This window comes from Prorops nasuta, unplaced genomic scaffold (assembly GCF_024137725.1).
Source record: "Prorops nasuta isolate Cenicafe-Biocafe unplaced genomic scaffold, Cenicafe_Pnas_1.2 PNAS00005, whole genome shotgun sequence".
NCBI lineage: Eukaryota > Metazoa > Arthropoda > Insecta > Hymenoptera > Bethylidae > Prorops > Prorops nasuta.
This window is the reverse complement of record NW_027116802.1, coordinates 8,303,973-8,331,259: the sequence shown is the minus strand read 5'-3', so window position 1 is coordinate 8,331,259 and position 27,287 is coordinate 8,303,973. Positions and strand designations below refer to the sequence as shown.

Below are 27,287 nucleotides of genomic sequence, written 5' to 3'. Positions count from 1 at the left end.
GCACTTATACCTTGTATGAGAGAGCACATAGTGAAGGGAAAGATCTTCCCAGTTACTGGACATCGCCCTCTGGGCTTATGGGAGTTTGTATAATTTTTTTGTTATTTTATTCATCCTTGTGACGTAATATAGCAGGAGCTCCACTCTTCCATAACAATAATCAACATGTATCTATATATTTATTTCTCTCTTCAACGACTCAGGCCTCTTTTTAAGCTATACCCGATTCTATCGATTACACACTTTTCGTTTCCATCAATACCCCTATCTCTCTTCCTTTGTTTACCAGACATTAGGGAGAGTGCCAGGGGACCGAGATCTTCGAGGCAAACCTACTCCCATTATTGTTATAATGGCAAAACCTAAAAGCGTCCTCTGGTTTATTCGAAATAAGTTTAACGGGCCTCAGTCTCTCTATTTTTTACATCAAAAAGTCAAGCGTTTCTGATACAAGATACAAAAATATCTTGTATGAATAGAAATAGTGTCTGCTAATAGTCTCCCTAATGAATGTATATTTTTAGACTGTCGAGAAAAACGAGACAAATAAATGAAGCAATATCGTCGATTAGCGCGATATGGTTCGTATTTCCATATTATTTTAGCCGATAGTGGATCGACTTTTTGTCAATTGATTCGTTCGAGAGTCTGACAATGAAAAATGAATGTGTCACGTTCAGTTGGTGGGCGTTGGTGAACCGTTTGTCGGTATAAGAAGAAAGGTTTGGTAATTTAATGGCACTGTTAGCCGCGAGGGACACTGCAAAATGATAGGTCCTGTTCTGAAAAGGCCTTTCATATATATATATATATAGCGGGACGCGAATTTTCATGGACAACGCCGAGTCATTAACTCGGCCCCCTAGCCTTCCCCCCTCCCCCTCCCCCTCTCATCCCTTTCCCACCCTCGTTCCCCCTCACGCACATTCCTCCAGCTTCAAGCCAACAGCAAACTTTTCGTCATTAACGAAGCAGTAAACGATCTAATTAAGTTTCGCGCGCCTCGCTGGAATGATATTCCACGGAAGGGACTAATATCCTAATCGCGCTCAGTGCAACTGTGCCGCACAGCCCGAACTGTAGTTAAATCTGGTCGCGCCACGTACGTATCAACGGCAAACTCGGCGTTATGGCTCAGCGAAATCGAGGAAGCCGCAAACTTTTAGCGGGAGTACCGAGGTACGAGCGGCAAAGAAGGCAACAAAAAATGATGGAGCGTTGGAACGAGCAGAACGACAATGGCAAGTGTCTGCTGGCTATGGAGTATTTTTGCGAAGAAGCTCGTTTGTCGCCAGTACGTCACGACACGATCCAGTATACTTTTTATCCCGTTGACGCGAACGCCTCGCTCGCGAAATTTCCTCTCGTCATACTTAAACTCTTCTGCGCGAAGACATCCCACGTTAAAAAGCTACTTCTTGGAGAGGAAGACAGAGGGTACGCGCTGGTATACCGTAGACGGATTAACTCTCGTCGTCATCCCGGCGTTGCAGGTGGTATTCGTTGACTCTAGTCAAGATTTACACGCTTCTCTTTTAATTCTTTTTTTTTTGTCGTCTATTTTTGCAAAACGTCGAATGGAGAAATTTCGAAGGCAACGTCCCGTGTGGTCCCATCTGCGAGGCGACCGGCATGGAAATTTATTAACATCGTTGGATTAGTCAACGAGCTTCATGAGTACTTTCACGCCGGGTATATAATGAATTTTATAATTTACACGAGGCCATAAACGGTCTAATTAAGTTTCAACGGGCGTCACTCTATTCTCGTGTCTCGAGCGATATATCTCGCAGATTCGGCTAATGCTCTCGTTACGGCGCACGCGAGGTGTCCCTCGCCCAGTTATTTCGTGGCTCGCGGCATTTCTGCCTTATCGAAATGACGCCATCGCGTATTACGCTCGACCCAATGAGAGAATTCAGCCGTCCACGGACCAACGCGAGCTCGACTTCGCTCCGCGAATAAATATAAAACGATTATCAAGAGCGGCAGCTCGGTGAGAGCATGTAAAAATTCTCCCGAGGAGAGTTTCGACGCTCGGAACTTGTGAGCCGAGCATAAAAACTCGGCTATAATTATGAGAAGGTCGTGAATTATACAGGCGAATAACCGAATGCTACCGATTTCCTTCGCCAACGAGATTTACGGTTCTGCATTGGACCCGCGTAGCCTCCGATTGGCTATTAGGATTGCGCAGAGCTTATACTGCTGCTGCAATGTATATATGCTGCATGTGCGTGCATGTGCATAGGAGTAGAGCAACGGGAGAAACTGCTAAACTTTGCGAAGATACAACGGAAAAATGTAGATATGACCTGACGCTGTTGCTGCTGTTGGGTATGTATATATAACGAAGGTCTCGCGAAACCAACATTTTTACTTAAAGAATAAAAAGGAGAAAAATTATGGGAGATCGGAACTTGGAATAAAATGATAAAAGGAGCACGATGTATCCTGCATATGCATAAATCACTTTCTTCATAAAATGATAGTAGCGCTGAAAATAAGTGGAATCTCCAGGATTTCTTTAGGAATCCGTTATCGATTATAATGCATATACTCTTGAAAATGTAGGTTTTTCGCGAGAGACAAGATATCTTGCTAGCTAGGGTCGGAGACATTCAAAGAGAAAGAAAGATGGAGAGTAAAAAAAGAGATAGGATGAGGAGGGGGGGGGGGAGGGCAAAAAGTCTGAAGAAGCCTTATCGTATTTTTGGGTAAAAAGGGGGTGGATGCAAGAACAGGATGGTTCAAGGCCCCAGATTTCGCATGCCCGCCGGGAACTCTCGAGAGCTACGGGCTGAATATTCCACATCTTACAAGACGCCGGATCTTTTTCTTCTATTGCACAGTATACTTGCTGCTGCTATTCTGCCACCGCTGCGCCGTTGCTGCTGTGTGCTGCTGTGCTGCTGCTGTTGATGCTGATGGTGCACCGCAGTTTGTTGGAATGGAGAATAGTTTCTTGTTTCTCGCGGTTGACACCGTACCGTAAAGAATTTTAAGATCTGTTTCTCAGAAAAATACAGCACTCCCCTTTATTACGCATAAAAGTAAGGTGCGTCAAGAGTTTCCTCGTCATAAAATCGGATCGATACTTTTTTCCTTCTCATTATACGAAAAGCAGTGTCACAGCTGCCACGCGCAGAAAACTCCATTTGATTTTTCACACTGTCAGCTTTATCGCTTACAGCCATTCGTTACCTTTAAAGCGTGCACGCTGCACGCGGACCGAGCCATAACCGCTCTGTTAACAGACTTTCTAATGAATTCTAACGAGAGAATCCTTCGACTCATTTAATTATTCGACTGATTCCCAGTAGTCGAGCTGGCAAACTCTGCCGGCTGGATTATACGTGGAGCTTATAAAAATGTAGTCCACGTAACTGCGTTAGTAAAGTTCCTAAGAAATTATAACTTGATAAAGAACGATCCTTTCTTACCCCCCCCCCCCTCCTCCCCCCTCTCTTTCTGTTGGAATCTTTGTCACAGTCTCTGTCCATCTGACGTTCTTTTTCGGTCATTACTTAAAGATTATGAATAGCGAAAGAGTGGGGTGAGCGGGGGGGGGGGGGGGGGGGGGAAGGGGGGAGGGCAAAGCGTGGAAGAGTACAGCGTGCAGGAGGCCACCGCGATGAGAAACGCTGGAAAAGAGGCGCCGAGGCTACGACGATATCTCGCCAGGCTTTTTCTTTCCATTTCGAGCGTTCTCATTCACTGTAATTTGCCTGGACTATAGGAAAGTAGGTCGTCGAGTCCCTAGACGAGCGTTGTTCCCCAACAGTTTAGGTCTCTCGCTTTTCTTCGGGGAGTCGCATATATAAATACCTGCTTCAACTGTGCAAGCCGCTATCTTCACGCTTGCGCGATCCCCAACTCTGCCATAGAATCAACTTGGTGGCTAATGCGAATTATTTTCGCACAATGTCACCTTACCTCCTACTTCCGTTTGACCCGGAGCTTTCCTAGGACGAACCAACCCTTCCCCTCTCCAACGAATCCCTATATCTCTCTTCTTCGCGAAAGCGACCCCAGCACTCTTCATAATCATAATACGACCACTGGAATGTGCAATAGCTCAGCCTCTCTATCCCAACGAGACATATCATCATAAAGGCCCCTTTAAAACCGAACAATTCTGCTGTCGTCGCTTCTAATCGTCCTCTCGGCGCGTTTGCTCAATTACACACATTTACTCAATTTAAATAATAGCTATTTTGTATACAGTCTGCACTCGGCAATTATTCTCACGTACGTCTTGTGCTGTATGCTCTGCACTGTTAAAAATAAAAATCTTAAATGGCTTTTATGAGATATTTCGAAATTATTTAACGTTTACAAATTATAATAAGTTTCTATGAATGATTCGAAAAAGGTTTTAGTTATTGATATAAATTTACTCGAAGAGTGCAGATGTAACGTCTCTTATATCATACGATGCTGCATGTCCACTGGACGTGTGAATATCTTCGGAGCGGTTTAAGAATGTCCTGAGGATATTTGTAGTATTGGGGATCGGAGTCCCACAGATACATATAGATATAGAACAAGGACATGGATACAGGTGCAAAAACTGAAAATATAAAAAATTGCACATATGGTTTATATCGTTACACAGCAGTGCTTCTATTCTTTCAAAACGCAGATATGCAAAGTGCGTTAAAATAGTGTCTTACTGTGCATATCGTACGTCGTATTTATTTAAAATTGAAGGGAGAGATCGGCAGACGACGAAAGAGGCTGACTATTTACTGATTAAAAAAGTAGAGTGAAGTATAACGTTGAGTGAAGCTAGGTAAAAAGAGAGAATGGTGCATGGAAAAAGAAAGAAAAATACACAAAGAGTTATAGTTGTAGAAAAGTGTTGTGGAAAGTTAAGGATACATGTATATATACTAGCAAGGGGATCTCGTCAAAGTCCATCTCGTAAGTCTCTCGACTCTATATAGACGCTTCTTCGTCCTTGGGAACTTTGTCAGAGCCTTGATTGCTGTTGCAAGTACGCTTACGTTGTGCATTGGGAGGGACACGAGATGACAGCTGTTTACTCTCAACACCGAATCCAGCGTTTCTCTCTCCTCTCCTTGTACGTGTATATATATATATATATATATATATGTATGTATGAATCAAGCCAAATAGTCAGCAGCAGCAGCACGAATCTCTCAAAAATGTAAGCACAGTGCTTGTGGCAAAATCTATCCAAAGCTTTAGTTGAAAAATAAAATTTATGAAAAATCCTCAGGAAATTCGTAGATTTACTAAGAAGTTTTCATTCTTGTCGATAATCTTTCAAAGCTTTTCAAACAGTCTTGCATATTATTATTCTTATCTCCGGTAAGGTTGTGAAAGAATTATAAAGAGGGCGAGTCAGGTAAAATAGGTTTGCACGTATATAAAATAGCAGGATATAACTACATTATCGTCCACACAGGGTGGTAAGCACGCACGTATCCTTTTTGACTCTCACACCCCCTCACCTCATAAAAACTACCCTTATACATATATACATAGCTTTTCATAGGGAGAAACCTGGCTGAGCCATCAGTTTTCGAGGCTCGTTTTGTTTTCCACCTAAGACGAAGAATCGTCGTCGTCGTCGTCCTCGTCCTCGTCGTCGCCGTCGAAATTACGAGCTTCCCTTTCCCTCCCCTCCCCGAGGAGTCATAACAAGCCTCGCAACGGCGCGCTTAATTTTCTGCATTTAATTCCCACAGGACAACGAGTCACAGGATGCGTCCTTGAGGACTACCGGAAGGATACCCGGGACGGTAATGCACGTTAACTCGCCAGTTAGAATTCTACGTTTCTAAATCGAGGCAGCGATGCAGGAATTAATGCGCGCGGTGGTTGGCAGCTATATAACGGTAGTATACTGTATTTCATATATATAGCATAGCCCCCCGCTTCCCGCGAGCGCCGAACGCATAAACGTGTACGAGAGATTCCTGTCCGAGATTGATAAATACATCCAACGACACGAAGTTGCATTGCAGTCGGCGACAAACACGCCGACCGAGTGAACCGACCTGTCGGTATTGTTCTAGTTTATGCGCGATCTTAAAGGCTACCCCCCCCCCCCTCCTCCTCCTCCTCTTCCTCCCACGGCGCGTAGAACATATGCCTCGGGACACCTTCGAAACTTTACTCGACGTTTTATTATCCTTCACCGGGAATGAAGCAATCGGCGGACTGGCTGCGCGCGATACATTCGCTTTTACGAGGCCGCAACTCCCTCATGGTTGCTCCCGTCCGCCAAATTCTAATCAATCCTGCTCCCCTATACGACTCTATATACCTGCTGGTCAACTGGATTACACGCGACGTCCGACGTATATGCCGTAGAAAATCACGAAACGCCAATCCAATTCGCGTCTCGCCGGATTAAAGAAGTCGCGACTCGATTTAGCGAGACCATGCAGCTCCGCATCCTCTAAATGCAAATTTTTCCACCGGCAGCAACGGCTGCAGCAGCAGCAGCGGTGACTCGAACCACGAAAATTGGCAAAGTAACTCTGAATAATCTCGCATCTTGCGCCTGTTCCCCGAAAACAACCAATTATATATCCATGAATAGCGAATAAAAAGTATTTCTGCTTTTGATTATAATGGAAATAAACGTCCGATGAATTTGCATGAGAGATCGGTATATCTGGCACATCCACTCACTCTCTTCTCTCTCTCTCTCTCTCTCTCTCTTTAATCCAATGATACCAATAATAACTCGGTATCTCGTCGTTGCGCTAACGCACGACCGACTGTTTTAGCATTAACCAAAGACAAGTTTATCGGCGATAAAAATGCGCAAGAATTTTATCTGCCTCTGTGAACCGGCGTAAAACCGCTCGGTGCGATTGTACGTTTCTGGGTGGGACGATAAAATTACGACGCTACGTTAGAGTATAAAATAAATTTAAGATCCACGTGGAAAGGGGAATACCGCGTAATTTTATGGAAAACAACGTAACGAGTGAAAAGTTGAGTCTCGACAAGACTCATTAGTTGGATCGTTGGAGGAGCCTGCAAAGCTGCTGCTGCGTATATACATATATATATATATGTATATACTCTATCGAGTATTGAATAAATTTAAAACCTTACCTATACATATATTGTAGGTATAGTTAGAAACAGAGAGAGAGAGAGAGAGAGAGAGAGAGAGCTAGAGAGACCTTAAAGAGTATATAGAAAATAACGTCACGAGTGAAAATAAGATGAGTGGTCGATAAGACTAATTAGTCGGATCGTTGAAGGTTCCTGTAAAACACGAGTGGATAGACTTTGCTTAAAGTCTCGAAGAGCTTCTTGATGCAGCGGGATAGCGGATAGTGGTAGGATGAATGGTACAAGGATATGGGAAGGATAGAGGGAAGAACAGTGCTTTGAGGATTTACGAAGGCTTTATCGGAGACACGACAGTCGAAGGGAGATACGGACTGGATTGATGGTGGTGGGAAGAGGGGAGAGAAGGGGAGAGAATGCTCGGTGCACGGTGCACGTGGTTCGCGTCAAGTAATCTAGAAGCATAGTAAATTTATCGGTAAACGGGGTCATTCTCCTATACTCTATACCACCGAATGCAAGTGTGCAGCCTGCCTCTGCCTGAACGTCGAGCCATTGTAAAATCATAGCCACGCGCCACCTGTACGAACGAGAGACTGCCTCCCTCGCACGTTTGCTAATATCCCTAAGCTATATCGCCCTTCGAACGTCTCTCTCTCTCTCTCTCTTTGCTGTATACATACATATATACGTGTACCCTCTACAGCTTTACTGCAATCGTTTTCTCGTTAAATTCCCTTTTGCCTCCTCAAACCTACTCAACAAATAACGAACCTTCGATCCGCTTCCCAACTATATACGCATTCTGGTACACGTATACCGAATTCAACAACGTTGCACTGTAGACCGGAAATAGTTTTGTACGCGCGTCTCTGCCCCTCTAATCTATCATGCCACACATTGCAATACCTGCAACCAATCCACCGATAATCACCGAAACGAGCAACTCGCAAAGCTTCCCCTTCATTACTCCCCCAACAATAATCCTGTGTTGTATATACATATATATATATATATATATATATATATATATATATATATGATGAAATTCCAGTGATTTTATTCCCAAACGCGAATTCAGGAGCGAATCTATGTTCACATACAGGCTCGTTCGGTGGTCATAGATCGAGTCGGAGCAGCATCTTTGGTCTCTCGAGTTGAAGAACATGCGAAGAGAATTACGCGCGATCATATTTATAGACGATTTGCGCAAAAAAAATCTTATACATATATTTATAAAGGTCGTGCTCTCTGTAGAATTTACAACCCTCTGGGATCAACTGTATGTATTGTATATATATATATATATATATATTGCTGTATCGTAACTCTTCCGATCGTTGTTGCACGACTTAGGTAGAGCTGCAAATTTCTTGGGCGAGCACGATCGATCACCTCGTTAAAAAATGATTTGGAAAAAAAAATGCGAGAAGAATTTTTGTATAAGGCTGTATCGGTCGTTTTATTGCATCGATTGGAGCATCGATGAAAGATTGAACGAATCTTGGGATATTAAATTACGTTGATGTCGATGGTGATTAAATAGGCAAAGGGCCATCGCTTCCCGGTGTAATCCAAGGGAAATGGAAACTTATTTCTCTGGTAGAGAATTGGACCTGAATGGCTAATGGATTAAAAGGAGATATTGAGAAATCAGGGGCAAAGGACGTTATATCCGCGTGAACGAAGAGAGGGCTTCGGAGAGGAATAATTGTTGTGGGGGGGGGGGGGAAGAGAGGACGCGCGAGTTGTTGAAAAGGGACGAGGAGTGCGATGAGAAGAGATAAAGCTTTGAGCTGGACTATTGCGCGAGGAGCGTGACTCATTCTCGAGTGTCGGCCACTGTCGGCGTCATTGCATGGATTCTCGCGCGACGAGCCAGAGGAGAAACAAATAATCCTAATTGAGGGCAAATGGCGCGAAGAGCTCTGCAAGAAAATAAAACAGAGGAAAGCAACGAAACGAACGAAGAGACAATGGCTGACCAAACCAGACCATCATAGTTCCATTCTTGTTCCCCTCGACTCCAAGTTTTTTCTCTCTACTACCCCACCTCTCCTTACCCGAGCCATCATAATTCCACTAATCATTTATTCAGGCCCGTCTGTCTGACGAGTATAAACTTTGCATGCACCTGCTCGAAACGAGTTTTGGTCCCTGCTAAATATTACATCGATTCCCAAGCTTACAGGAAACGTGAATTAATTTATCTAGCCCGGATCTCTCTTGTAATATTTCAATCTACTATAATAGTGTCAATCTCTTCCAGGGAAATGACTGTGGAGAAACGGTGAAGTAGATTGGTTGGTCTTTGACACAAACGGAAAGAAGAAAATCTTCAATTGACGTTACGTGATTTCAATTTGGAGTTGTATGGGTCGGTCAATTGTAAAGTATTTAGAGAGAGAGAGAGAGAAAGAGATCCTTTAAGATGCCGGTTGGATGACGAAGATTGGATTGACATAATAAAAGCAGGATAGGGGCGCTTCATTGGCTTGAAAAATGCATCATTCCGAATTGGACGGGAAAAGATTTGGTGTATCGAAGGGAACCCCTCGAATGTGGAGGAGATCTCTATTAGGAGGAAATCAGGGGGTAAAGGGAGTTAAGTGAGCGGTTAACCGAGCTGACCCATGGAATACCACTCGATCGCACACGGTCTTTACTCACCCTCCCCCTCCCCCTCCCTTCTCGCCTACACGCAGGCGTCAGTTACTCCAACCGAAACCATGAAAGTACGACAGCTTCCCGATTGCTCTCAATGACTACTCCGAAAAGTACTTCATCCAGGAGCTAAACGAAAATATACCGAGAAAGCGCACTTCCATCTATATATATAGTCTATTGATGTAACTGCTCCCCTCCTCTATTATATATATATATATATATATATATATATTGTAGTACGTTTAATTTAATTCAATTGTGATATACCCAAGCATGACTGCTCCCAATAAACTACATCCCATTTACTGACATTATTATACCAATGGCAATTGCAAAGTATCCGATTAATTCCTCTTTTTGGTCAAACTCCAAATTAACGCTCTATACAGTATTTTGCATAAAAGTAATTTGCATCGTAATGAAATTTTTGGCCAGGAGTTTTCACTTGTTTATCGGATATTAATAATGGTTTTGGAGTCGCGGCGAATCTCTGCAAACGAGTTGAAAATCGTCAGTGCGACGATTGACATTTTTATAATAATCGATTATTTCATTTGAGTCGTGCAGCTAGCGAGCGAACGACGAATTGGCAGTTTTCTCGCTTTAATTAATAATAGCCCCGCTGATTCGTCGAGCGTGAAGATTACAGACAGTTGACACTCTTTAGTCACACAGCCTCGGTATATGTATATATTGTTTTGTATTACTTGACTGGTGAAACTCGCGTCTCTTCTTCAATATCGTCGTGCGTTGTGTCATGCGAAATGTTTCTCCATTTTTGGGTGCGTGCGGCACGCATTTGCCGCTTTTAATTAAAACTACGAAACACGACTTTCTTTAATTAGAATCGGAATAATATCGCGGGGCCGCCAGTCGACATCTGTACCGCAGAAACGCTCCTATCCCCCCTCCAAGGACTCGACTGCAACGGTTTCACAGCAAGCCAACTGCAAACCAGTATAGTTTTAATTAGTGCTCTCGCGCGCCCCTTAAACGACCAAACTTTGCATCGATCAAGTTTTTCAAAGTAGCTTGAAATGCTGCTGACTCTAGTGCAAGGGAAAGATCACAGGCGTATATATATATATAAATAACTTAAATAAAACTCGTCCGTGCAATTTTTCCATCTTTGTAAAACGTCCCTTTAAACCCCACCCCTCCCCCAATCTTCTTCAAAAGCATCGTGTAGATAATCACACATACAAATGTATAATAAATTAAAAAAATTTTCTAAGACACACACGCGAGTTTGATTATGATAATCGTTGCTATATATGTCTTCAAGTAGCAATTTCAAGGGTATTTATTTAAGGCCGATGAGGGATAGGCTGAAAGTGGCGCTTTCCTTCCCCGAAGGTAAACTATTTTAAAGTGACGGGACCTTTGTGAAAGTTAGACGAACGAAGGTCGGTGGGGAAGGGAAGCCTATTCGACGAGCGTGGATGCTGAACAATTTCGCAAGTTTCCTATCCTGAAGGGGCTACAGAGGCCGCTTACAGTTTACGCGGCGGTGGCTTTGTTCTCAGTTTCTCGAGCACTTGGAGCCTGGTAAAACTGTCGAGAGATCCAGCTGCGGAGCCTAGCTTGGTCGTCATTTGATTGCTATACGTAAGGGGTAGGTGGAGGAGAGAAGGAGGGGGGGGGGGGGTGGGGACAAGCAACATAGGAGAAAATGCCTCGAGAATCCGTCGAGGAGCTTTCAACTCTGCAAGTCGATATTATATCTTCGAGGATCGATATCATGACCCGCTGCTCTTAGAGGAACTCTGGATGATCCTAATACGTCCTCGCTCACTCGAATCCCCACTCCAGGAGTTGCAAGCAAGATTAAAATTCGCGCTACGCGGAAACCCGAGCGCGATAAATTCCTTATGGAAAGGCATCCGAGAACTTCATCATTTGCCTGTTTGCCCTTCCTACTATATGTATATATATATATATAGATATGTACATCTATATAGTACACTCGATGACACGCCAAATTTTCAGTCTTTGTAGGAGAAGCATCAGGCTCCAATTTACAGCGAGATCCTCCCTTGAATTTTCTTGGAGATAATTAAGATTTCTTTGATGAGAGACTGTCAGCAAATAAGGCTGGATCAACTCCCATCGGAGCTTCCTCTCGACTATTCGTGCACTTTGCACCTTCCTCCCTCGCAAAGACACTCTTCTTCCCGATTAATTAAATTCTCCACATCGAGTATATATACCTGACTTCACAATATTTCACGATAGAGAGTTTACGCGCGGCTAATTAATTAAAACTGCCTTTATATAGGCGGAGCGCGCGCGCATGGAGGAGACTCCCCAGTGGGATGGATGATCGAGTTGGTTTGATACGAGTTCAAACAATTCCGGGACAGCTGATTAAGCCGAAATTAAAGAACGCGTTAATTATATTAAAAGCCCTAGCTCATTTGTCAAAAGCTCATTCGGAAGCTTTTCACGTCCCGTCCTGTCCCGTCTCGTCCCGTCCCGTCCCGTCCTGGCCGTCGTGGCTCGTCCATCAGTACAATCGGAACTGACGGACGTAATTATCAATCGTGCAAAATGCGGAACTTATTGCATGCGAGGAATTCAAAAACACGCGGTAATAATAAAAACAAGAGAAAAACAGGCTAGAGAGGAAAAAGTTTAGCAAACAATGATCGGTCTCGCTGTATTATGCGCGGCGTCCGATTTTATCACGTTAATCACCATCCGTCAAATCGTAATTATGGTATACAAGGCCGAGTTTCATCGAGGAAAAATCCTGCGCTGAAAATGACCAGTCGAGGGGAGATTAATATATATATATAAATACTGCATATGTGCACATATATATTTTATACATGTACACAGATGCCAAAGTTGTAGGGGTATGCGTAAGAAACGCAGCGACACGGTAATTGCATCCGCTGGCCACGAATTAGACGCTTCTAATTACAATTACAATTCGGAACATTTTCATAAACCGTGATTAAGGGACTAACGAGCATATTCCAAGGCTTGGTAGAGCATCTACGAGACTATCTTCCGAAACTATCCAACCATCTCGTAAATTTAGCATCAGGGCTATTCCATACCTGCAAAGCCACGAGGTTTAGTAATTTCTATATGAGTTCTCTTGCAGCTACTACCCTGCTTATCGTCCCAACGAAACAAAAAGCTAAGAACACCTCGCTCGCCAGTATCAACACTCACCTTTCCAAATTTCACCTCTTCGTTCTTGATATTCTTCCGACCAATTTCGCCAACAACTGCAAAATGGAAAATGAGAAAATAAGTAAGGTTTTTTGCGGAATACGATATGTAACTAAATATATAGGACTAATGCATTTATGTGTGTGTGTGTTAAAAAGAGGGGCTAATGGAAATAATTATCCGATTGCTGAACGACGGTAATTTTACAATTATCTCGCTGGTATCGTTTGAGGATTGCTCAGCCAGCGGGGTGAAAAGCCACGATTAATCAATTATCGCTAATTAAACTGTACCATGGTTAACACTACAGCTGGTGTGTTCAAGTAAATTTGTATACGTCGCGAATTCAATGTGCTGTGCACTGTTTGTTGGCGTTGCTTGGTAACTCGCTACTATTTGTGAAACGTGATTAGGAGATACTGGAGTATAGTGGACAGTGGTGAAACCGGATGGACGTAAGCGTGTCTTCTTAGTTGACGTACAATGCGTGCTTTGCCACGGCCGCTCGGCGTAAAGTGCAGAAGACTCTGTACTAGAATGAGACCCGAGTGCAAAGGGCATAATTTTCCACAAACAACGCGAGAGATCTTATTTCCAAGACGAGTGAGACGAGGATAAACTGAAAATGGCCGTCGGAGGTTACATCACACACATATACGTATATGCATATATGGTCAGCATGGAAAGCTCCTAACACGGGCCTCCGCACATATTAAACAAGGGCCTAAAGGCTTGTGGCCCCAATTTACTCGTAACATTAATTCAACTCTATCGCTGTTTCTACTTTATAAACTACCCTTAAGCGAACCTTTCTCTATATCTTCCCATCTCTCCCACGTCCTGCTCTTCTCTCAAGCTGGGATCTTCCCTGCGAGCTTTCATCTTCAACTTGCAAATGGAATCTCTGCTACGAGTTTCTCCTTAGTGAGCCCGAGAGAGAGAGAGAGAGAGAGAGAGAGAGAGTAGGGGGAGGGGGGATCTGGAGTATCAAAGAGGATTATAACGAATTATAATGAAAATGCTATGTATATATATATATATATATATATATATATACATGCATATGCCTGTGTGTTTGTGTGTATATTTAACTAAAGACTCCAAATCATCGATTATCTCGTGACCCACGTTGAGTTACCTAATCCACCATGTACCACACACGTTACATCAACGCGAAAATCCTTTTTCCCTAAAAATTCATTTGCTCTCCATTGCAAAGTTTCGTATATATTAAAAAAGAAAACGAAAAGAAATAATTCTATTATCCATTCTGGGCGATTGACAGTGAAAAATGCTGGAGGAATTAACGAATAAAGAGAGCAATAATTTTGATGTATATAATGGGGATTCCCCGTTGGAGGCGAGAAGAAAATGAAGGAAAAATCCAGTTGATCCCAAGTGTCAGGAACGGCTGTTGAGTTTGCAGTCGGACCGACTACGATTTTCACTACTGCGACGCTCCCGGCTTATCTTTTGGGAGCAGCGGCACGTGACTTTCGACATTAAACACGAATTGGAAGGTGGAAAATGTTGCTGGAAAATCTCCACGCTAGATAAGATGTCGAGTGGCCCATATAATGCTATAAATTTGTATTACAAACGAGCTGCTGTCCCTTTTTGTGGCTCGAAGCTGCTTCTCAGCGTGCACCCTATCCTCGTTTGTGGTCCGCCCGGATAGCAGCGCGAGGTGGGCTATTTCGCGCTAAAATTATGCAGAGTTTTTTCTTCCTTCCGGTCGGTACGTGAGAACGCGAGAAATTATGCTCGACCGGAAGTTTCGTATCAGGAAAATCCGAGCACGTAATAACCAACCGGTCATCCCGGTGAGGCTCGGTAAACTTTCTCGTTCCAATCAGGAAAGTTTATCGATACCGCGAGAGTAGCGTCGATTAAATTCTATCAGCGTTTTCCGGTTCTCCTGGCTTGTCTAGCGGAGGTTTTCCGACGTTCCAACCTGTCCAACCTCATATATAATTTTCCTCCTGCCGGAGGTATGCAGCCAATTCCCCCACTGAGATCCTTCACCAAACTTTTGCCAAACTATGTGCACGGAAAATTGCGAATTCTTGCATATAAATGCTTGCTCTTTAAAAAGCTTCGTCACTTTTGCTTTTCTCCTCTCTGTATTGCCAGTAAATTCGCGTCTTCGCTGCTTTGGTTTAGCCAAATCGTTCGCAATGGCGCCAGCTGTCGTTTCGACATTCGAACATTATTTTTAAAATTGACTGCCAAATCTACTCCCCCTTCCCAGCCCTCTCTATATCTTTATGACACGAGACTCTTATTATTTTTATAGGCAGGATGCATAATTTAATAAACTTCAGTAACGTATATGCATATATATATAGAGGGTCTGATAAAGTAATAAATTTCCAACTTATAGATAGAAAATTTCCTCTGGCTTTGTAACAAGATCAACTTTTTGCATAGCATCTTTATTATGAGCATAAATTGAAAGTCGCTTCAAAAATATGTAATGGTTACAAATTTAAGCAAAATTTTAGCTTGATGGTCTAATCTATTTATCCGGCTGGTCCTATATATAGTGTAATCAGTTTTATGCTACATTTCAATATAGCAAAATGTGTCGTACGTCAGAACGTGGGGTAAAAAAATGTTGAGTATTAATAGTTATTGAGATGATATTTTGTTGAGCGTGTGATGGAGAGTGAGAGAAATCAGGGTGACAAAAGGTGTTTACAGCGTGAGTGTGTGTGTGAGTACCTGGATAGAAGAGGAGAAGGGGGATCAAGGATCGTCTGGACATGGAGAAGTCTTGTCAGGGTTGGGAGGACAGCTGGCCTGAAGAGGATTCCGATAGCTCGTCGTCTCCTCGTGCTGACGCTCTCAGTCGATATTCGACCGGGACTTGACGTGAATGCACAAATACAGCCAGTAGTACTCCAGTTAATTTCCTGATACAGATAACCCGCTATGATAAGTAGCGTTTCCACGCGGCTTTGCCTATTATGCTCTGGAAATTCTAGTTAACTCCAACGCACGTGCTTATCGCCAACCTGTCGCCAAATCTGAATTCCTCCAAGATTCAATATTTGCATATTGACCGTTTAAATCTAGACTCTCACTTGTATTCGTTATAAAGAAATGATTCTCTTCCTTTTTCGCCAGTGCAATAGTAATAAATCAGCATGTAATTCTTGAAAAACTCTGCTATAATGGAATAATGATTGCACACAATATCAAATAATTGCTTTATATATATTCTACTTCTCTTTTTAGCAGAGCTGCAGGTTTTAGCAAGAAAATGGGAGAAAATGGCAAAAGAGATTTTTGAGTATCGAGCGTGTTGCGATAAGATGGAACGAGTGAGGGAGAGTTTTGGTGGCTATATAAGGCTCGATGAGAGAGTCTTGGCGTGTTGATGGATAATCCAGATGATATCTGGAGGCAGAGCGATATAAGAGAGGGGCAGGTGGAGTTGGGGGGGGGGGGGGGGGGGTGCTAGAAAAAAGGAAAAGGGAGAGAAGCAGAAAGGAAGGCATATATATATATCTGTATATGAGTTGGCGCGAATGGCCAGTAGAGGTGGGCAGTTGGAAAAAAAATTGTCATATTCCCGAAGCATGCATGTGCGGCAACGTTGCGTGCAAGCTTTTTTAATTGCCAGACGGAATTGCAAATGCGCGTCCCGCGGCATTGTGCTACGTGTTTCCTCCGACTCTCTTTGGCCACCTCTCATGCCGGACTACCTAATGCTCTTTTTATCCCCGTTTCGTTCGTCGTAACCAACTTACCGATTTGGGATCTCCGGCCTCCGTAGATAGAACCACCCTCGTGTAAAACCTGCGCGATAACGTAAACGCAAACTTTCGTCGAATTCTTGCGCAAACTTGAAATTTTTCGATCCAGTCTACCGTTTGGAATTTTCATCGCGCGCAGTACGAAAGATTATTTATTTAGCGAACGGGAAAGGACAGGAGTGAAATGGGAAATGGCTTGGGAGGTAAGGTTGAAAGGATGGGTGGGTGGTGGGGTGAGAGATTGTAATAAAAATGAGGAGAGGGGGGGGGGTGGGGAGGAGAGAGGTTGGCCTAAATTCTCGGCAAAGTGCCTTACGAGTTCTGGCTGGTTCGAGTGGTATATAAGGGTGTAACGTTCTCGTGCTGAGGGGAAAAAGGGGGGTGGCATGTATACGTGTGGCCAAGCTGACATAATCCGTGGCCAATAAGTATGTACACCAGGTGTCCTTTACGTGCCGTACGTGATCGTCGATGTATCGCCTTTGGCAAGGATCAAGGATCGATAACTCCTTGCAGGACAGTTTCAAGCTGGATACACACATGGACAAATATTATAGAGTATATACCGGCCACCTATATGTACGAACATGTTCTATACACATATATACGAATACGTGTAACCTTCGCACTGTACCAATTGGTTATTGTTGCATGGCCGGTAGAAGAAAAGACAAGATGTGCTCGGCGGACTTGCATGTCGAGTAAAAGATTGAGCGAACCACTCGAGGTTTTATCGTTCCGTTGCAAAAGCTCGCGGCGGAGCACGAAACAAAAGATCAATCGTGAATTTTAGAGTAAAGTTGCGGCGGTATAATGGAATTTGAAAAAGGACGAATTGCAATGTTGCCTCTCAACGACTTTTCCGGCTTCTCTCGGTGGAATCAAGCAAGTTGCTTTTGCTGTTTACTCGCAACTATTACCATTCCTCTCCTATCATCCCCATTACCCATTCCTGTATCACAGGCAGCATCAGTTCCGCCTCTCTCAAACTACCTTTTCTCCTGATAAAAGTTTATTACGCTGATGCTCTTGTCGCAGATATTGATTGGCCGTCCTTATTCTCCGATTCCATCCACTAGATTGCCTGTATATGGACGTTTCCGTGTTTGTTCCAGCTTCTCAATTTCATAACAGATTCGATCAGTCCGTGTAATTGCGTCTCTCTCTCTCTCTCTCTCTCACTCCCCTATACAAGAGGCTCTCATCGAAAGCGCTATATCGATGCAATTGTTGTATCTTATTGCCAATTTAAATTCGCCAAACTTCCATGCGCCTCGTTTGTAAATATCACCCTATAAGGTGAATGGATCAATTTGTTATATGCAGGGATATAGCTATATGTATGTTGATCCGTGTGATGCGCTCGACTAATAAAATTATTCGAGCATTGCAGGATATTCGTATAGTGATAGAATGATCCCAGTGCTTTGCTGTCTTTCCGATAAAACATAATAAAGCTAGTGTTAATACTACCGCCCACACCGGTAAAGCTGCAGGTATTAAATAGCAAATTCATTTTTAAACGCTCGAAGGATCAGTCGTCTCTTACATGTATATAATATACTACAGTCATATACTATATTAATAGCTTTCATTCATATGCGCGTATTCTCCCGACCAACGTTAAATTTATCAGAGACGGCAAAAAGCAAACCGCCAACCTACGAGGCTTACAATTTTCATCGGTAATCCTCGTTTTGTGCGAAATCTCTGATGCTGCATAAGTAACGTGACCTTAATGCGATGCAGCTCAACGAAATTTGTAGCGTATAATGTGTGACTGACTGTGAATTACACGCCGTGGGAGAGCGTAAACGCGTGGAGCATACTTGGAAATTCAAAATGACACTTGCATCTTGTGATTTACGGTCCTACAGCGCAAGCGATTCTACCGCCGTACAGAACGCTTCGGTGTTAATCAGCGAGATTGAATTAAAGCTAAAGCGCAACGCGCGTTTTGCAAAACTCTTTGAGATTTTTCCAGCGATATTTGCCATCGCGTACGTCATAATCGAGTGAGCGGAGGGAAGACAACGAGATGAATTATTTTTTACTTGGGAAGCAAATTATTGCAAGCTAGTTATTATTGCTCCGATTTTTCTTACGCTCATATTCATTTTTGTTGCTATACGAGATTTTGACACAGTCTGATGCATATTAAAGAGTAAGGGTGAGAATGTGATATTGCGGCTCATCAATTTGGGTAGTTCCAAGTTAACGAAGTTGGCGCACTTGGTTAGTCGAGCGATTGGTTAACGAATGAGAGCTCGCGATAAAATCGATGCAGCAGCCCACTAACACGACTGCAGTGTACGCGCGCGATCCAGTAAAATTCGAATGGCAGAGAGCTGCATGGTTCGGGAGAAGACAAAACACGCTGTTGCAGGACAGCTACAATGAGCCGGGAGTAGATTTTACACGATATACACACGCTAACAAGTATAACTAAAAGGGATTTCGGGCTAGCCTATCAGGAGCTTTGGCCGAAAATCCGGCTCAGCCAGCACTGACATTAACGGGCTTGCCTCCAGTCGGTACCTCGAAATTTACACGTGTTTCTATTGTCTACCAATTACGCTAAATGCTCCGCCTTTACAGGACATTAGAAAGTTATGATTCATAACAACAATGCGAACAGTCGTAAAGTGGACTGGAAAAGCAGCCAGTCGTTCAAAATAATCGGCCAGAAAATACGAGACTCGTTCGAAAGTTTCTCGCTCCAGCCAAATGAACTTTACCTCTTCTATTATGTACTGCTAAACGTGTATACTTGTATTATAGAGGGTCCGCCAGCTAAAACAGACCTGGAGCACAGATGCAATAAGACGCGAACGTATCTCCGTAACTCTAAGAGATATTAAAATTTTGCATACGACCTTTTCGAAACATCCTACCATTTGCATTCAGAAAGGTCTTATGCAAAATTTTGATAACTACAATAGTTAGGGAGATACACGTCTGCTTATTCGATCTATGCTCTGGGGCGTTTCAACTTACGGACCCTGTATATATACAGAGTGTGTGATAATATATGGTCAACTGCGAATAAGCCTTTGGATATTGTAATTTGCAATAAAAAACTCTTGTAGAATTTTTTAATATTCTTCATATTTGTGAAATTACAAAACCGTACATTGCGAGCAATTTTTCAACTAACGAACGATTTTTCGTTTTAACAGTGAACAATATTCGTTTGTATAACCAATACATCCATTGATATGACGAATAGTTAATTAAATAATCAACTATATTCGTTATATCTATGAATTGTTCGTTGTATCAATGAATTTTGTGCACCGTTATAACGAAAAATTGTTCATTAGTTGAAACATTTCTCTGAATTTATATACACGTAGACCAAGAATCTACATATGTATCTAGAAAAATTTTTAAAAATTGTGTAAAAACTTTTTGCATTTGATAATATTTTCCAAATTGGCCAACAATCTGCATAGGTCTACGTTTTTTATGTCGATAGACTATATATACTTTAATTATCGTGTAACGAGTTTGATATTAGTAATATTAAAAATGTTGTAAGTTTGTGATCATAAATGTAAACGTTATCTTGCAGTTGGCTACGAATAATCATACACCCTGTATATTCTAGCTAATTTTTCATCAAGCAGGTGCATCGATCTGCACTCTTTAAATTTGCAAGGTCGCAAGAAATTCCTCGTCGACTGCGGAATAAAAGCATTGTTATAGAATTGATCGATTTGATCATACCGTGAAAAGTTTTGGATTTTCAATTGGAATTCTCGGTTTCGCACCTCCTTTTTCCCCAAGCCGGATTACCCAGTGCCATTAACGAGGCAAGCGCGCTACGAAACTTACAGCTTCACCGCTCTCCATTAATTTTCCTCCGCGCGTAATGCCACGTTCGTTGCTTTTCGGTGTTCGCCGCCGCCGCTACCAGTTTACATTATTTGCCAAAGTTAAAAGGCTTATTTAAAAGTTTGCCGAAATCCTAACAATTCCGTCTCGCTGCTTATTCCCGCGGGAAAATCAATTTCGTCGCAGTGTATACCTAATCGCCGTAATAGATTCACAAAAGACATCCTCATCTAGCGTGAGAACTATAAACGACAGAAGGTAGATAGTATGTATAGGGGATAACGTATATATATATATCTACCAAATTTTTTCATGGAAAATCGTTTTCCAACACACTCAACTAATACGGGCTCATTTTCCGTTATACTATATATATATCCCGCGTGATTATATACGCGATGCATGCGAAGGATTCATTTTTACAATAATATATCTACGTGACTAATTCAAACAGAGAGGCAAGATCAAAGAGAAGCCGCACAAAAGGGATAGAAAAATAAGGGAGACGTATAGAAATTATTATAAGAAATCACTCGTCTCTAAGTGAAGGAGTGCAGTGCACGGATTTGAAGGAGCGCTGAGCGTGGCATCGAATTCACGATAGATTCGTAACATTTTCCGGTAGCGTAATTTTTAAAGCAGCCCTGCAAGTTACATTAGCGCAATTGCATGAATATGTAACGACCCACCGCATGTGCCACGCTAGAAATTATTCCGCGCTAATGATCGACGCTCATAGAACTTTTAGCACTCATTGCTAACACAGGGGATGGCTTTAATATTAGAAAACTCCAACTTTGCCTACAACTGAAAACTTTTGGAATATACGAGTGGAAGGGAAAATCACCCTTCTTTACAAATTTCGTGTACTCTCCTGTACCGTACGAGCGTATGCATATATATATATACTGGATGCGATTCTATAATTGTATTTGCGATGAATTCGAAGCAAAAAGTGCTTGATCATAATACATAAAACATGGATAACCGTTTCACAATTAGAAACGAGTTTCACTGCAGAAAAATAGAATCCAGGGATCGAGGGAGGATGGCGAATAATTTGTTTGTACTACTACCAGCTAGTTCGGAGTTTCATTCATTAAATCGAGACACGGGACGCAAATCTCGTGAAACGTGTAGGGGTGGGATAAGAGGAGGAAGTTGCTAGTTGAGTCGGGGTGGGGAGTGTCAATTTTTTTCGACATTCATTATGCAAGTAATTAGCATTCGTGCGTGGTGGCAGATATCATTTTCAGGCAGCACCCCTTTGCCATCAATCTAGCGGTGTCAAGCAGTGGTGGCGCGATGTCGCGACCCGATATGACTCTTGTCGAGATGCGAGCAGCTATTTTCAAATATGCACCAGCCACCCCACACACTCACCACGCAATACGTCCTGCCACGTGCACCAAGCATTATCGCTTAATGCGCAACGACCAATTCAATTCTTCCATTGGCCAGCTCTCTTTTCCAGCCAGATTGAGCCTCGCGATATCTTTGCCTTTCGTTGCTACTTTATCGTTTCCTCGCACGTCTCTTTAGCTTTTTCTCTCTCTCTCTCTCTCTCTCTCTCTCATCCCTACCAAACCTATATAGACAAAATCGATAGTTATATAATTGCTCGATCGAGTCTAGCGAATAAATTTTATTTCGCACTCGCGATCGTAGCGTAATATAATAATATCCGTAGGTAATTATAGACGAGGTTTGACGAAGAGAGGAAAAGTGTGCTGGGAGGGGGGAAGCGAAAGGGCAAATTGAAAAGGTAGGGGTGGGGGTGTGCGAGACATCGATGAAAGGAGAATTGTCGCTTAAACTGGCACTACTACCATTATATTATCTTACTGTTGGATTTCTAAATTCAGCTGTAAACGCTGGGCCGACGAGGGGCATTCGCTGTTCATTGGCACGTTCGTGGTAACGCCTGCCCGACTAACTCGGCAACCAGGTGAATATTCATGAGGCGATCTCTGCGGCTTTGTCTCCCCCCTCCCCTCCCCTCTCTTCCTCCACCCATCACGCGGCGCGTATCGTCGTCGCATAGACTACACCCCGTATATATATATATATATAGGTATGTCAAACGCATATTTTGGGGACACTTTTTTAACTGAACGCATATTTTAGGGACATTTGTATAGTTTGAGACCTGGTCTCAAAGTATCTATATACTGAACGCATTATTTGAGGTCATTAGGATAATCTATCGTACGCATGGTTTGAGGACTCAATTTTATATACATATATAAAAACGTATACGGAATGTATTCTTTGGGACACTAGCATTTTCATCAATAATTCTATTAAACAGACCCTCAATAAGCTATATATGGAAGAAATTTTATTTATATGCATTTAATTACAAAATTATATTAATTAATGTACCTAATGCATACTTTCAGGACATTTTTCAAATTGAGTGATCGTTTAGTTTGAAGCCTCAATTTTATATACATGTATATAAAATATATAGGGAATGTATTCTTTGGGACACTAGCATTTTCATCGGTAATTTTATTAAACAGACCCTTAATAAGCTATATATGGAAGAAATTTTATTTATATGCATTTAATTAAAAAATTACATTAATTAATGAACCTAACGCATATTTTCAGGACATTTTTCAAATTGAGTGATCGTTTAGTTTGAGAACTCAATTTTATTTATATCAGAGAGCTTTAAGAAGAAACAATTTACTTGCTTTTAATTGGTCAAAAATAGTAAAAACACATGTTGTACATTTTTCCAGCATCTTTAGAAGCCGTTATTCAGGGTATCCGATTGAAAGTAATAGTCTAGTTGGGACATTCCACGTCATAACAGACAGATTTCAGAGTACAAAACCGATATTTTTTTTAATATATGTTAATTTATAAGAAAATAAAAGACTTTTGGCACTAGTTAGAGTCGAAAATCTTTTTTCGTTCCGGAGATACGACTTATCAAAGTTTGCACTTTTGCTGATTTTGGCAAAAACACGTAATCTTTGAAAATTCATATCTTCTAAACGAATAAAGATAGAAGACTCTAGCTAAATCAAGTATACTCAGGAAGAATTATATTTTATTAGATAAATATAAAAAAAATAATTTATTATAAATGGTTAAAACTATTAATAATTAAAATAAACGTTTGAATTAACAAATATGTTGTCATGCTCTGACAATTATAAAAAATTATAAGAAATGTTCCCTGGAATGTCCTCTATTAGGAAAAAATATAAAACGCGTATTCTCTCTTGGTGTTCATAGTGAAAAAAAATATTTTATCACGACGCGCACGGCCAGAAACGTCGTTCGAGCGGCGAAAACCGGTGAGGCGCATGGGTAAATGAACGTGGTTAGCCTCTACACATCGAATTCCATCAATCTACGAATAATGCAAGTTAATAACATGTTTTCATTGTATGTTTATGATTTTAGAACTATTATAAATTAATAATATATATATTATTATTCTGCTTTATAAGCAGTCGTCATTTATTTACAAAATAATAAGAAATAAGGCATTTCTACATGACATTGAATATACAAATTATATACTAGTTTATATTTACATGTTTTATTGAATTATGGCAGAAGAAAATATTATGAATATGAAATAGATATACTGAAAATATTTTAAAAACTTTTACAATTGTATAATTAACTGATTGAGAAACAGCTTTAGTTTGTAATTGTGTTGTTGAATCTACCGTTAAAAAAGCATGTTTTGAGGTCCAAGTTTAAAAATACTATATATTAATGCATTTTAAAAAGCTCTTTGTTGTATTTCTATTTAGTTTCATGTACGCCGAAAATTTCGAAAGATACAAACGAATGTATAAGAACCGTATTCTTTGGAGTCCACTACCATAAAATATACGTAAAGCATTTTTTGGGGTTAAGGAAATTCTTACGTTTAATTCATGTTTCGAACTGTTTCCGCGAAATACTGTTGGATACTGTCAGTATCAGATTGCAGTATTTGAAGTCATTTTTGAATCACAATTCTTGTTATGGCATTTTCTAACCGTTTTTGCAATAAAGTCTTTTTAACCATATTTTTTAGCGAAATATGAAACTATAGGCTAAGACGAGTCCAGCAAGACTAGTCTAACTTTAATCTGACGTATAGAAGCCAAGAAATACATTAGTTAAGTTATATATTGTTTAACTGAAAAATATTTGAAAATTGTATATTTCGGGAACGGAGTATCGTACAGAGCTGAGCGAGGTCTCATTTTTCTTGTCTCAAAGCATCTAACCGATTATGCGATGAAATTAGTGGGTCATATTTTTTGGTTGACGATGAAAATATATGCCAAGACGAGTCTATCGAAACCAGTCTCGTCAAAATCGGCCGTATAGAAGCTGAGAAATCCATTAGTTAAGTTAAATATTGTTTAACTGAAAAATACTTGAAAATTTTATATTTCGCGAACGAAGCATCGTACAGAGCTGAGCGAGGTCTCAATTTTCTTGTCTCGAAGCATTCTAACCGATTATGCGATGAAATTAGTGGGTCATATTTTTTGGTTAACGATGAAAATATGTGCCACGGCAAATCTATCGAAACCGGTCTCGTCAAAATCGGATGTATGGAAGCCGAGAAATCCATTAGTTAAGTTACAAATTGTTTAACTGAAAAATACTTGAAAATGTTATATTTCGCGAACGGAGCATCGTACAGAGCTGAGCGAGGTCTTATTTTTCTTATCTCGATGTATTCTAACCGATTAGGCGATAAAATTAGTGGGTCATATTTTTTGGTTGACGATGAAAATATGTGCCACGACAAATCTATCGAAACCAATCTCGTCAAAATCGGATGTATGGAAGCCGAGAAATCCATTAGTTAAGTTACAAATTGTTTAACTGAAAAATACTTGAAAATGTTATATTTCGCGAACGGAGCATCGTACAGAGCTGAGCGAGATCTCATTTTTCTTATCTCGATGTATTCTAACCGATTAGGCGATAAAATTAGTGGGTCATATTTTTTGGTTGACGATGAAAATATGTGCCACGACAAATCTATCGAAACCGGTCTCGTCAAAATCGGATGTATGGAAGCCGAGAAATCCATTAGTTAAGTTACAAATTGTTTAACTGAAAAATACTTAAAAATTGTACATTTCGCGAACGAAGCATCGTACAGAGCTGAGCGAGGTCTCATTTTTCTTATCTCGATGTATTCTAACCGATTAGGCGATAAAATTAGGGGATCATATTTTTTGGCTGACGATGAAAATATGTGCCAAGACGAGTCTATAGAAACCAGTCTTACCAAAATCGGGCATATGGAAGCCGAGAAATCCATTAGTTAAGTTACAAATTGTTTAACTGAAAAATACTTGAAAATTTTATATTTCGCGAACGCAGCATCGTACAGAGCTGAGCGAGGTCTCATTTTTCTTGTCTCGATGTATTCTAACCGATTAGGCGATAAAATTAGTGGGTCATATTTTTTGGTTAACGATGAAAATATGTGCCACGACCAATCTATCGAAACCGGTCTCGTCAAAATCGGATGTATGGAAGCCGAGAAATCCATTAGTTAAGTTACAAATTGTTTAAATGAAAAATACTTGAAAATGTTATATTTCGCGAACGGAGCATCGTACAGAGCTAAGCGAGGTCTCATTTTTCTTATCTCGATGTATTCTAACCGATTAGGCGATAAAATTAGTGGGTCATATTTTTTGGTTGACGATGAAAATATGTGCCACGACAAATCTATCGAAACCAATCTCGTCAAAATCGGATGTATGGAAGCCGAGAAATCCATTAGTTAAGTTACAAATTGTTTAACTGAAAAATACTTGAAAATGTTATATTTCGCGAACGGAGCATCGTACAGAGCTGAGCGAGATCTCATTTTTCTTATCTCGATGTATTCTAACCGATTAGGCGATAAAATTAGTGGGTCATATTTTTTGGTTGACGATGAAAATATGTGCCACGACAAATCTATCGAAACCAATCTCGTCAAAATCGGATGTATGGAAGCCGAGAAATCCATTAGTTAAGTTACAAATTGTTTAACTGAAAAATACTTGAAAATTTTATATTTCGCGAACGAAGCATCGTACAGAGCTGAGCGAGGTCTCATTTTTCTTGTCTCGATGTATTCTAACCGATTAGGCGATAAAATTAGTGGGTCATATTTTTTGGTTAACGATGAAAATATGTGCCACGGCAAATCTATCGAAACCAATCTCGTCAAAATCGGATGTATGGAAGCCGAGAAATCCATTAGTTAAGTTACAAATTGTTTAACTGAAAAATACTTGAAAATGTTATATTTCGCGAACGGAGCATCGTGCAGAGCTGAGCGAGGTCTCATTTTTCTTATCTCGATGTATTCTAACCGATTAGGCGATAAAATTAGTGGGTCATATTTTTTGGTTGACGATGAAAATATGTGCCACGACAAATCTATCGAAACCAATCTCGTCAAAATCGGATGTATGGAAGCCGAGAAATCCATTAGTTAAGTTACAAATTGTTTAACTGAAAAATACTTGAAAATTTTATATTTCGCGAACGAAGCATCGTACAGAGCTGAGCGAGGTCTCATTTTTCTTGTCTCGATGTATTCTAACCGATTAGGCGATAAAATTAGTGGGTCATATTTTTTGGTTAACGATGAAAATATGTGCCACGACCAATCTATCGAAACCGGTCTCGTCAAAATCGGATGTATGGAAGCCGAGAAATCCATTAGTTAAGTTACAAATTGTTTAACTAAAAAATACTTGAAAATGTTATATTTCGCGAACGGAGCATCGTACA

The 27,287-nt window shown here is 41.1% G+C and overlaps 1 protein-coding gene across 2 annotated transcripts in view; it reads right to left on the bottom strand.

Annotated features, from left to right (window-relative positions):
- LOC136773232 (connectin-like) overlaps positions 1–27,287 on the bottom strand; it is a 173,735-nt gene that overhangs the window by 83,569 nt on the left and 62,879 nt on the right. For both annotated transcript variants that reach the window (XM_066726727.1, XM_066726728.1), the window contains one exon: positions 12,913–12,968. The gene's annotated coding sequence lies outside the window, so the exon portion shown is untranslated. The remainder of the gene's footprint in view (positions 1–12,912; positions 12,969–27,287) is intronic.